The sequence below is a fragment of the Solea solea genome, chromosome 10, assembly GCF_958295425.1.
Source record: "Solea solea chromosome 10, fSolSol10.1, whole genome shotgun sequence".
Lineage (NCBI taxonomy): Eukaryota > Metazoa > Chordata > Actinopteri > Pleuronectiformes > Soleidae > Solea > Solea solea.
The window spans coordinates 16537213-16551457 of NC_081143.1; the positions used below are offsets into that span (position 1 = coordinate 16537213).

Here is a 14245-nt window from a genome sequence, read left to right on the forward strand (position 1 = left end):
TAATCACTGCTGATAATTACAGCACTCGCCGCCACGCTGCCTTCTGACAGTTGGCTGGTTGACTGACTGACTGACTGACTGAGGGATGTAATAACCATTGCTACTGATGCAATATGTTGGAGAATTGCCATCTTAAATCTCATCTTCTCTGGCCCGTGTGTAACCTGCAGCAGTGACTGGTTTGATGCTCCAGGAGCTCTGAACCAGAACTGATCCAGGAAAGACCGCCTTTGCTGTTCGTGCAGCACAGAATAACAAACCGTGTGACCTAAAAATAAGAAATTCATACTTCTCTGTAACTTCGAGTATATACTGGATCTCTGCCTGATGGACTGCTTTTGTTTGCACAAAGCTTAAACATGGTATCGATACTGTAATATATTGAAACTCTTTTGTATTGATATTGAAGAAAATGACATTGTGATTTAGTGAGGAAATATTTTCTCTGTTGTATGTACTTTCCTTTATTAAGCTTTTACAGACAGTAAGTGCATATACTCATGATATGCCAAGACAAACTGGTGACGTTGTCAGAGTGTACTTGTCTTTGTATCTTTGTGAGGTCCAAAAAACATACAAACCTATCTTTGTGGGATCCACAACTTTAAAGGGCGTTTTCAGGATCAAGACCCAGTTTTAGGGTTAGGATTAGGGTAAGGGTTAAGGTTAGGTTCTTAGTTGTGATCATTAATGTTAGGGTAAGGGGCTAGGGAACGCATTATGTCAATGATGGGTCCTCACTAAGATATAAAAACAAGTTTGTGTGTGCATGGACTTTTATTTTTCACCTCTTTTGGACCTTTTCTGGCATAAACACTGACCTTGCCTGGACCAGTAGTCCTCATGGAGACCAAAACCTGGTCCCTAAATTTACATGTGAAAGTCCTTCGGAGAAAAAGCGTAGGAAATTGGAAGTGGGAGGGGCTTACGAAATTCAAAATCAGCTTTCATCAGGTGACTTTTTGTCGTGCTAAGTACATGAACGAAAGTTGGTACACGTGTTTATCATTTGTGTTAGTTTTTATGTTTTGTAAATGCTTAGTTTTACTTTAGATTTTAGTAGTTTTAGTGTTAGTTTGAGTTTGTTTTGTAATATCGAGTAAGGTCATAATTAGTAAGTATTGTGTCATAAAAACCCAGCAAAAGATGACATTTTAAAAGTTTATTAGGACAAATGAACAACCATCCCTGAATCAAATATAACCGCACAGCTTTATGTTCCACATTGTAAACAAAAACAAATTGAAAACATTTTATTATGAATGGAAATACAACCTTTCAAAATTGGCGGCAGAGAAAAAATAAATACATTTCATATAAACTCAAAAGGATTATGTATGAAAACAAAGCACATTTTTTCCACTATTTTAATTAGCTCTAGTAAGTTAAGTAACACACAATTCAGTTTCAGTTAGTTATTGTTTTTTTATCTAGTTTTTTCAATTTTAGTTTCTGTTATTTGGTTAGTTTTCATTAACTATAATAACCTTGCTCAGCAGACAGACTTCCAGGTAAGAAGGATGCTCAGGATGACCTGAGGGCGGGCAAGGAAATAGATAAGAATGTTATTAAAGTCAGTGCACTCACTGGCTGCTTCATAAACACAATATGTTTGGTTTTTTTAATCCTCAAATTGCTCCATTTCACCACCATCATATGTCACACTATCTAAGTAAGCAAATTAACTTTTAAGCATAGATGAACACACAAGTCTAGACTGAATTACCTAAGAAATTGACAAGACCACATTGGTATATTGCTATATATATATATCTATATATATAGATATATATATATATATTAAACACCAGAATAGACGACGTTACTTCTTGCGATTTAGCAATGAGCAATGTGCAGAGAGAGAGAACATCATCAGTCTCAATTTGTGCAGAAAAGACAGAGCCCGAGGAGGTCAAACATTTCATCTCTCTCTATAAACTGCTGTCTAGACAAAAGCAGGAGATGGATTGTGGAGGACAATGCTGATGACAGGTCTATTATGCCACAGAGGCAACTGGAGAAACCAACCACTGAGAGATGAGAGCCGTCACAGCATTTTGGGTGTCACTCTGTCACTCATCAAGACCGAATGAAATAACTCACTCAGACATATTGCATCTGTCACTCAGGCTCTGCCAGCATTCAGTGTGTGACATGGAATTTAGATAGAAATACACAGTCTACTCTTCTTAACTGATAAATCTGTGTGGCATGACTGAAATGATCCTGGACGTAAGCGTAGAGGGGTAAACGAGAAGAAATGGTGGGGAAGGGACACTTGACATAAATCTGTCTGCTCCCATGAGCAATGATAATTCACACACACACACAACAGTGTATCATCACATGGTATAGTATGCGAGTGACACAGCTGTCTGTTAACATGTCTACAAAGTCTTCCTGCTGCTGCCCTCTACTGTCTGCTGCACCTCACAGAACATGAGTGGTGTTTTGGCACATCACTGGCATAATTCCATGTGTCTTTTCAAGTGTTGTTTATTGTCCATATCAGTTGGCTACTTGTTGCAATGATAGTTAAGACTAACAATAATAATAACTAAGATAATTTACTCTGTTTTTGTTAATAATATTATAAGGAAATTAATTGGTCACTTTGTCAAATGACTTGGTCCAGATGGGTAGAGATTTTATGGGGTTAATTAAATTTGGTCTATTATTTCAGGCCTTTGCAGCAAGAGGACCCGGTGTAACAGGCCATAGTATACCCCCAGTCCAGAATAAACCTGGGGTTAAAGCGGCCTATGCTAGATTATATCTCGGGTATATTATGGCCTATTTACACAAGAATTACTTAATTGTTCAACATTTTATTGGGTTTTCAGCTGTGTCATGTAAATTAAGTGAGAAAGCTAGCCGACTGAAATCTTGAAATCGAGAAAATGTGAAATGTCAAAAGTTTGTTAGTAATTAGACAGTTGTTTTGGATAAATGTATGAAACTTACTAAAGTAGTTGATGAATTGGCTAAAGATTATTCCAGGGTAAATACATATTCCTGTTCCTGTTTAAATCGAGTATACCACCAGGTATTGTTTGGCCTAGGACAGTTTATTCCCCAGGTGGCCAGGCCCAAACTATACCTGGGTTTATCCTGGGCAAGGGTTAATTTGGCCGTTTATACCGGTATTTGTGACCCGGTCAGAACAAGGATCTTTCTGCATGGAGTTTGCATGTTCTCTCCGTGTGTGCGTATGTGTGGGTTTTCTCTTAGATCTCCAGTTTCATCCCACAGTCCAAAAACATGCAAATTTGGGGATTAGGAGAATTGGACACTCTAAATCCAGCCTATTCAAATGTGGCCAAAAAGAAGCTGGTGGTGCCACCAGAAACTATGAGAGAAACTGGACAAACACTTTTCACTGTCCCTCAATTATTCCCACATAAATTCCTACAGTAGCACTGACCATGCGTGGGTCATATGTGACAACTATCTATCTATAAATTCTAGTAACGTCTGTCTGTGTGTGTGTGTTATTCACATATCCCTCGAACCGATGGTCCAATTTAGTTTCCATTAAATTGACAGGTTTCTTGCTACGGGCACGAGTAAGTGCAGTACCAAGTTTGATGTTGTTTGTATAATTAATGCAAAAGATATTGTTAAATATATCGCTAAAAGAAGCACACATTGGCTTTCACCGCTTTACTGTAGCCCCTCTCGCTCACACAAGGCAGAAGAACAACGTGAAGAACAACGAACGCACTGCTGCAGCTGTTACCCTATTGAACTCTAGCTCTGCATCCCGCTGACAACCAACCAACTGTTATGCAACCATGTAGTTCAATGCCATTGTGTCAGTATCAGTATTTGCTTTCTACCATACACAATTAAAAATGTCACCTTACTTTTGCTGTGTAATAGTAACAATGAGCACTCAAACCAACAATTACTAAAAACACACAAAAACAGATTTTGTTATAATGAGTGTCCTCACTTGCACCGGAATCTGATTTGGCAAGATTGAAAAACAGCTACGTTTTCCTGCAACATCCAAACTTGAATCGATCCAGTTTCCCAAGATTATTTAGATAGAGAAGAGGCATGACAGCCGATCCTGAACTGGAAGTGATGGTAACTGGAATACTAACAGTACATTTGAGAATGAAGTCACTGAGCAGAGGAATCCCAACTACATACATAAGTAATGGAGGAAGGTAAGAGATGAGTGCCATGACCAGGCTGTAGGTGAGGGTTTGAATGGCTCTTTTCTTCTGAGGGTGGATGGTTTTTTTGCTGGGGTCTGACTTCATCAATGTATAAATGATGACAGAGTCACACACTCCAATTATTACAATCACTACTAAAAATGGCACGACTAGAAAGAAGGTCAGGAATAACATATTGTCAAGGGCATATGCTAACCCACAGGCAAGTGTCAGAGTCCAAACAACAGCAGCCATTACAACCCGGGGAGTCAGAGTTTTCCACTTACGATAGGTAAGTGGATGAACAACAGCCAGGTAACTGTCCAGACAGACACATGCCATCAGGAGGGGTCTCCCACAAACGTTCAGGGCATAAATAAAATTCCAAATTGTTTCAACTTCTACACAATAAAACAGGAAGTAATTTATTAATCCAGGAGGAGTGAAGGCCGTGAAGACAGCATCCATGATAGTGAGGTTCAGCAGGAAAAAGTCATTGGGTGTGAAAGGAGTCCCTCTTCTGTGTGTCGTAAATATTTCCCAGAGAACAGCAACAGACGCAGGAAAACCAACAGCAAAGCACAGTAATGTGCCAACAAGCCAGATTCCCCTTTGAAAGACAAACTGTTGGCACTGGAGAAAATAAAATAAATCTGGGTCCATCCCAGAGGTGTTGGACAGACGAGACAGAAGAGCCATCGTGGAGCAGAGCAGTGAATAAAAGACCTGAGAAACACGTTTAGATGCACAATGAATGAACTAACACAAATGCACAACACAGGAAATGAAAGATCCCAAGTTCACAGAGTAAACGTCTGTAAAAAAAAAAACAAAAAAAAACTATTAACATATGTTAGGCTCAAAGAAGAAGTAGTAATTCTCAAAATTGAAATGATGCAAAATCCTTATTAACAGTATTGAAAGGGAAATATTGTTTGTTTAGAGTATTATTCTTATTTTTTTTAACATTGATTAAAGACAATGTCCACATTATGACCAAGGCACTATTGTTAGCTTAAGACAGCTCACAAATGTTTTTGTCTCTTACCGAAGACGTTTTAAGACACCAGCAACACTCTGTGGCAATTTTTAGTTACTTTTTTAAACCAATACATTTACTAAATTAGTCCTTTTTGTACAATATAACATGTGCCTGCACATTGGTCAATACATGAAAGAATGAGAAAAACACAGAGACTCACTGTATAGTTTGACAAGGGGTTAGGGACTGCTCCTGCAGTCCTACTGTGTTCTGTTGTCCTGAGATGTTAAATGTGTGGAAGCTGCTGGACATGTTTGTGATCAGTCAAAGTCATGACATGGTGTCAGGGGGGAACTTTGCAAAGTGTTTTGCCTCCATATGAAAATGAGCAGCCACTAAGTGCAGCAGCGTCACAAGGATGACCGCAATTGTCATGATCCATGTCCAATCCACTACTTTGTTTACACTTCATTTACCATTCATCAGTTGTGATGTGACAGCTGGTCAATGGTGTAAGTGGAGCACAAGGCAACCACTTAACCAGTACATTAAATAAAAAAGTCAAAGTCAAAGTTCCCGCCATTGTTCTAGTGTGGAATTGTGTCAATTCTAACAATATATTTTGTCATGTGCTGGCTGAATCTTTGCTCCACAAATGCTTCCAGTGTGTAGATGATGAAATATCCCAGGTGATAGTTGACAACCAGCATTTAAGTAATAGTTGTTACAGACAGACAGACAGACAGACGACTTTATTGATCCCTTTGGGAGGTTCCCTCGGGGAAATTAACAGCTCCAACATCAACACATAGCACTGTTAAGATTAGAGTCACACTTTACAGGAGACTGGAAAGAGAAACACCCCAGGTACCAAACACCATAAAATATAGAAAAGAATAAAATAAGCTAAAAATAAAGATAAAATAAAAATAAAAATCTAAAAAAGTATAAAAATACAAACGTAAATGACCCATGCTATATATATGTATGTATGTATGTATGTATGTATACATACAAACAACACATATACATATATATATATACATATACATACACACATACATACATACATATATACACATATATGTATATATATATATACATACATACATACACACATACATACATACATATACACACATATATACATATATGCACATACATATACATACACACACATAGGTACACACACACCTACAGTTACCCCGTATTGCCCAGGGTTTTATTGCACATGTCTTTAAGGTTTTATTGCACATGTTATTATGTTGTTATTGTTGTGGTTATTGCACATTTCAGTGAGTTGTGATTATGGACAGTTGTTTGTTTAGTTCGTACTGTTTGTTTTGTTTGCCCTCCTCCCCCCCAGTGAGGAGTTTGATGGCCCGGGGGACAAACGAGTCCCCCAGCCTGTTGGTCCTGTACTTTGGGAGGAGCAGCCTGTTGCTGAGGCTTCTGTGGCTCCTCTGGCTGCTGAGAATCTAAAAGCAGAGAGAAAAGCCGTGTTTTTAGCTCAATGAGACACGGAAACTACTGGTCCACTGCTGCCCTGTTTGATAATTTTATATGTCATTTATATAAATCTGAACAAAGGATTTCAGACTCTAAAGGCACAAACTCGTGCATTTGAACTTACTTTCAGCGGCAGCAGTGGACCAACAACTCTTGTGTGCTGTGATGTAAAATCGCTGATTTTGGACTTTGGTGCAGTGATTGAGCAGATTACGAAGTGAAATTCTCTTCCGTTTCCAGACAGAAGAGGTTGTCTAACAGTGACACAAAGCTGCAAACATATTCTGAACATATCATAGGAGTAGATTTTATTAGGGTGAGCCATTTGTTCATTCATTCATTCATTCATCATCTAACACTTTATTCTCCTAATGAGGGTCGTGGGGCAGCTGGTGCCAATCCAAGCTGACATAGGGTGAAAGGCAGGGTACACCCTGGACAGGTCGTCTGCCCATTTGCAGGGCCACACAGAGACAGTCAACCATTCACTCTCACACTCACACCTATGATCAATTTAGAATGTCTTTGCATGTTTTGGGAATGAGGTACGAAGCCAGAGAACCCAGCGAAAACCCACGCATATATGAACATGCAAACTCTATGCAAAAAGGCCCTTGTTTGAACCGGGCTGCAAACCCGATTAGTCTTTTTGCTGCACTAACCACTCTGCCATCGCCTCATACAGTCACATTTCCAAAAACCACAAAAGTGATGCAAATACTATCAGAACAGATTTGCAAACGCTGTGCTGTGATGACTGGAAATGCAGGTGTTGTTGTTTCTAGGGAGTGGAAAAAACATCAACTATGGCTCACCTCGCCTCGTCACGACACGACACGGTTTAGGTTGCATCTCCACTAAGAAAGTACCTACTAAACGTGGGCGGAGTCATCACTGCATGGCTGTGGGAAACTGCAGTGACTTTGTTTTACACCCGACACACACAAAGTGTAGTGTAGAGCAGGTACTAAAAAAGTAACTAGGTACTATGCTAGTCTATCTATAAATTCCAGAAACGTCTGTGTGTGTATGTGTGTGTGTGTTTGTTTGTTATTCGCATATTTCATAAGTAATGCAAAAGATATCGTTAAATATATCGCTAAAAGAAGCACATGTTGGCTTTCGCTGCTCTACTGTAGCCACTCCCCCTCTTACTCAAACGGCACTGTTTATCTTAATTCAGAGAAACTAATGCTGTTGCTAATAACCGCCTTTTTTATTTTATGCACTTTGAGTTGATGTTTATTTTACATTTTTATTACATTGAATTCAACTATTTTATTCACAACAATGTAAAGCCCATAGGTTAAACAAGGCGATTTGTTGTAGAGTGCACGCCTGTCTGTCTCCTTGTTTCAGGACCATGGACAGCGCACCATTAACACCATTATGCAAACAACCTTAAATTATACTGGCAAAGTAATAATGTGACACCTAAACCTAAAGTAAACTGGCAAATCCAACAATTTATTGTAAAATTATTCCAAGCAAAGAATAACACTGTCTTCTTATATTTTTCGGAGGGAAGGGGACACAGTAATAAACTTATTTAAAACAAGTGCACCTCAGCAGGTGGTTTCTCCATATTTTCTCTTTTTTTAAAGCAAACAAGCCTGTCAATTAATTGGTAAATTAATCAGAATTATTTAAAAAAAAACTTCTTTTCACAGACATTCACATAGAACATGTTTTTGTCCCTTGACTTTAGTCCCTACAGTGACTTATCCATTTGGAAACACTGTTATATGGACAACATAAAACCAAATAAACCACCTGTGCTGATTCCTGGGTAAATAATGGTTTCCGGACTGAGTGTGTGGTCATACCAACATGAAAAACACAGTTTTTTCCACAGCATTAATATCAAAACCACACATTTGTCCACAGAATAAATATATAATGCTTATGTCCTGTAGTGTTATGTTTTATTATTTTGTCGGTCATTAACATCTCATGTAGCATCTATTTGAGGGTATAATTAGTTGCTATTTTACTCTTTCTTCTTTATCAATCTGCAGTTTTTACATGGAGGTGCATGGTGGGCAGCAGTAGTATCTGTCTTCCTGCACCAGGGGGCACCATTTAAACACAGTATAATGTTTTACTATAGTCCAAACTAAAACATCAGGTTATGGGAGATTCATACAGTATTTAATGTAACTGTGGTAGAAGGACAACGTTGTTGAGTCTTTGCTGGTTGTCTTTCTGAGTATACATTCTGAGTATATTTTCAAGAACTCATATACTTTATATAAAGTATACATTAAAGTCATTAACCCTTTACAGTGACTAATTATTTGAATTTGTCTGAGATTTTTTGGATTTCCAAATTGAAGACCTTCAATGTGGTGGGTGAGGTGAGGTGGAACAAGCATTCAAATAGGCAATATACATTCACTAGCCACTTTAATAGGTACATAAGCGGTTTATTAACGCATATATCCAATCAGCCAATCATGTGGCAGCAACCCAATGCTTTTAGGTATGTAAACATGGTCAAGACGAGCTGCTGAGGTTCACACGAGCATCAGAAAGTGAAAATTGAATGTGGCATGGTTAGTGGTGCCAGATAAGTTGGTCTGACTATTTCAGAAAAATGATCTACTTGAATTTACTTACACAACCATACCTAGGGTTTACAGAGAGAGAGTATATCTGGTGAGTGTCAGTTCCCTGGAGGAAAATGTTTGGCTGATGCCAGAGGTCAGAAGTGAATGTTTGCTGAAGTGATGAAATTTGTTGAATGCGTCTTGATGCAACTCCTCTAAGCTCAGCACACTGTAGATCACTGGTCTGTCTCAAACTGTGGCCCGCAGACCACATGCGGCCCTCCAATCGATTTCATCTGGCCCTCCAGATTAATTTTGCATTATAAATAAGATTTTTTTATAGTGAACTAAATAAATGATTATATCCAATCCAATTGTATTTGTAAAACACTTTAAAACAACCACAGTGGACCCTTTTTTTTCACTTAACCAGCCTCCCACTGACCAGACTAAATGCTCAGTGACCCCAAGGTCATTCGAGTTTGAGACCTCTGCTCTAGATAAAGGCATAAGTGAGGAATATTTATCTGTTTCTCAGGATGAGAATATCTGACTTGATTAATAATCCTAGTGAATATCCAAAATTGTGGTGAGGGGGGATCAAATCAGCATGTGCTTAGGGAACCACAAACACTTGGGCAGGTCCTGCACCACAGTAACTCAAATAACTCGCTACAAACAAGGTTTGCAGAGCATCTGCTACTTTATTAGGTGTCTTCTGTACCTAATAAGGTGGCCAGTGAGTGTATTTCACTTAATCACAACACTGTGATGTCCTCCCAGTCAATGTCCTGTGGCCCTACACTTCCTTTAAGTGATAATGAAAACTGGTCCATCAACAATCTTTTCATGATAATAATAATAATACTACATTAAGTTACAATTATAAAATTGTTATATCAAATGTAATTCTATATAATTTTGAGTAGTGTTTTAATTACAATTGTCTATGTGTTATGCAATTTCTTCTTCATCTTTTTTGTGAACTATATATCATCACCATAATTGGTGAGCAATAGAACTAGAAATGGTGAGCAATATTATCCTGGATATTTTGAATTTGCAATATCATGATGGATTATCAAGATAAGTGACCAATTTGGATTATCAAGATATAATTTTTAATTCTAATCACTGAACAGTTCATTTTTTTAACAACATTTTTCACCCCCTCCTGACCAGCCTAGAAGTTCACTGGCCCCCAGGTCATGAGTTTGAGGCCCCTGATCTAGACCTCTCCTAAAATGAAATAACCCTGTTGCACCGACATCATGTACAGCAGCAGCAGTGGTGGAGGTGGTAGCGGCGGCGGCGGCGATAGCATCCAGCGGCAGTGCCGGTGTGTCGGGCAGGGCGGCAGTCCTCCTTCCAGTCAATTTTTAGGATGGAATTAATATGGAACCAACCACGACGCAGCATCACTCTCGACAGCCAATAACATTTCAGATTTTGGTCGTGGGCGTGTCATCCTACCCACCCGTGCAAAAGTCAGAGTGCGGCGGCGGTGCGGCGTGTGCACCCTCCTCTTCTGTGGCCGACTCACTGTCTGGAGTTTGGTTGAGAGTGTGCTGGATGGTGGGGAGTACCACTGATGAGAGAGCGGACTGAAGAAGGGACTTATATAGCACGACTACGCGTATCTGCTGGACACTGTTAAACTCCCGGACCGAGTTTCTTCGTCTCTTGTGTGCGGTGAGTTGAGCAGAAAGGCGCGGGCCGGTGGTGTCCGTGTTGCCGGTGTAGCAGCAGAACCGTTAACGCTAGCTACAGCGGATTATTGTGCCGTGACTTTTCAATGATGGAGGACCGTCAGCTTAGCTAATGTTAGCTGAAGCCACCACACTGTCCCTGTCAGAACGATACTCATAGTCATAAAAGTATAATACGGGTCCCAGTTATTAGGTTTTCAGAAGTCAGATGTTATAACATAAGCTGCTGTGAAACGGTGTGGTCATTGTCCGCCTGCTTTTATCACGCACTCAGACGTCTATGAGCCGCCCACACCCATGATGGGAGGCTGCTGCATCTCTGAAACTCCATCTGCTGAATAATAAGTTTTCCATTTTGCCTTTTAATGTATAATAGCTTTATAATAACCATTGTATACGCTCATTTGTGTTGAGTAAGTTGCTTGGTGCTGGGTCCCTGCACGCATCTGTAGGGATGGGTGCGATGTGAGGCACTGCACGCCAACTTTGAGCTAACGTTAGCAAGCTAAAGTAGCCGATGCAGCTATTTGGCCTGGCCGGGCTTTATCATCAGCACATTAATAGCAGTTTTTACACCTTATGTTGCTTTGACTTACTTTGACTGAGTAAAGGATGCGAGTCAGCATTGTCCACCTCAGAGGGAGGGGACGCAGTGATACTGCAGCCACAATGACTCCCCCATCCCATGACCTGACCCAGTTTCACGGCTAACCAGTGCTTGATTTAACCATGAGACTGTATTAGGGACTTGACTGTAGATTAAACATATCTGAGCATTAATCAGCTGATGTTGCTTTTTGTCAAGCCTTATCTTTAGTCTTGTTTGTGCATCAAGTGCCATACGTTTCACAAAGTTACCCTGTTGTGTCTTCTATCAGTTTAGTTTGTAAATGTAAGACTTCATGGTGTTAATATGTCCTTTACTACTGTGTTTCTCAAATTGTTTTAAAATTGGCAAACGATTGCGACCCAGTTCACAATCTGACTATTTCTGACTATTTTCATTGCCATTTCTTCAACACCTAATCATATTTCGAATGGGTAAAACAGCCCATTTCATGAGATATGCGAGTGTATATTTGATAACATGAATCTCAACTTTATATGTTATATTATATGCATAATGTTATTGCATATATTTCAAATTTCCTGGAAAAAGTCTATTTGATCGATCTGTGTGTCCCAGCATAGTCTCCGGTGTGGACTGTTCTAATGTAAACATATTTAAGTTGGGTCAGATGACACACCAAGTCACTGTGTCACTCTGACACTGTCAGTTAAATAGCTGACATATGATTTTTAAAATGTCCTACATTAAATGAAAAGTACACGCTTTCACCATTTCAAAGGGACATTATTGACCTTTTGGAATAATAGCCAAACACAACCATGCAACAGCAAACTTTACCTTTTGGCTAGTGATGCAATAAAACTATATACTGCAATATAATTGCATGTAATGTTAATATAACTAAGGTAAACATGTGTTGATATGTTCTTTTAGGACCAGACCTCTACCTTTAACTGTCTGATATTTTATTACCGTAATCATCTTTATCGACTGATTTGAAACTATTATTATATAATTTGTGGTAATGTTTCTGGCCATATCACCCAGCCCTTCTTTTGGCCTGTAATCTTTGAATTGAACTGAAACTCTCAGAATCTAATAATCTGGATTTTGTGGGTCCAGGCAAAACTACAATACAGACAGTACATTAAGTCCAGTACAAAATGTGAATGTACAAAGCAACGAGGAAACACGGGTCACCACTGCAACATTATAAGCTATTTATATCTAATGCCAAACTATTTGGCATAGCTAAATTTCAGAAAACAGTCAGATTTCTTCCATATGCACTGGCTGAGTTTTGTCTAGTCTTGAGTCCTGGACTCGAGTACTACAACACTGACTAGTACGTTTATAATGTCTGCAACAGATGATTCATTTCTTTATCAGGGAATTCAATATTTTAAATCCTAAAGCACATTAAGTGATATATTTGCTTGATTATGTCATTGTCTAAATAGTTTCTTAGTAATATTCTGTTAGTCAGTTATATGTATTCCAGATTGAATTATGTGGGTGACAATTCCACATTTGTCTAAAGTTAAATACATTTCACCTTGCTTTATAACATTGTTTTATTAATTTTATGAAATGAAATGATGCCCCCCCCCCCCATATTTTTATTACACAACACAGTGACTGTATGCTGTATGTGGGAGGATTATGCTGAGTGATGGAGATGTAAAAGCTTTACACTCACACTGTGTAGGCCTGGTCTTGCATAAGGAGAAATGCTCCTGCTTGTTTGTATTTCATTAGCTAGTCATGGTCATCTTGGGCAAAATAAGCCCATGAAGAAAAAGAAACCTGCTTTGGTTTAACATTTGCGTGTGGGTACACAAGGACTTTTTTTAGTGGCTCACTTCCCCACAAAGAAAATGCTTATACTTAAGTTGAAGACGTATGCCAGCTATTTGACTTCACAATCTTTGTTAAAAACTCTCAGGTTGCTCTTGTTTCTCATAACAAAGTTACTTTTGAAAACTGTAAAAGGCTGGGGGTGGAATGGAAGGAGAACTTTGTCTGAAATAAACACCCAATGACATGCTTGGACCCATGGACTTAATCTGGAAAATCAGACTGGTTTGGGCAAAACAAAGCCCTAAAACAAAGGAAGACTGCAGATGAACCCTGCTAAAAAATATTACAAATAAGTAATATAAGTATCATTAACATAGTATTAAAAGTGTAAAAGTAAAAGTTATTATCTTATTCATGATGGTAAAGTATTCTTTTTATACCCATTTGTTACATACAAAAAAGACAAAAGACCATATTAAATGGCAGAATTTCATCAAATATTTTCTGTTTAAGCAAATACTACATAAAAATGAACATGTGTACCAAGAAAACACAGCTCACTGAGAAAATTCATTAGTTATGTGGAGTCATATGGATTTTTTTTTTTTTTTTATTTAATATGAATTGGTGGATACGTTCTTGGGTTTTCACTTGTGTCCTTGGTGCATTTTGGCTGTGAAGTTCCAGGTGTGAGATTTTAGTTAACTAACGGCTGTTCCTAAACATACACTCACAAAGATACACAAATACAGTGAAATACAGAAATACAGACAGAAAGAACAGAAAAAGACAAAGAGAAATACACACACATGCGGTGAGACGATTTGGCATTCCCAAATGCATTTTCTGGGGAAATGCACATGTGGTTACTATTATCTTGATCAGTTAAACCCAGCTGATGCATCATTAATGTGATCAATAACAGTCATACTAACCATCTCATCCCCACAGAATGAACA

At 38.7% G+C, this 14245-nt stretch overlaps 1 protein-coding gene across 2 annotated transcripts in view; it reads left to right on the forward strand.

Moving 5' to 3' along the window:
* Positions 1-10706: 10706 nt before the first annotated feature.
* LOC131466555 (myosin-10-like) overlaps positions 10707-14245 on the forward strand; it is a 46185-nt gene continuing 42646 nt past the window's right edge. For both annotated transcript variants that reach the window (XM_058639859.1, XM_058639860.1), the window contains exon 1: positions 10707-10898. The gene's annotated coding sequence lies outside the window, so the exon portion shown is untranslated. The remainder of the gene's footprint in view (positions 10899-14245) is intronic.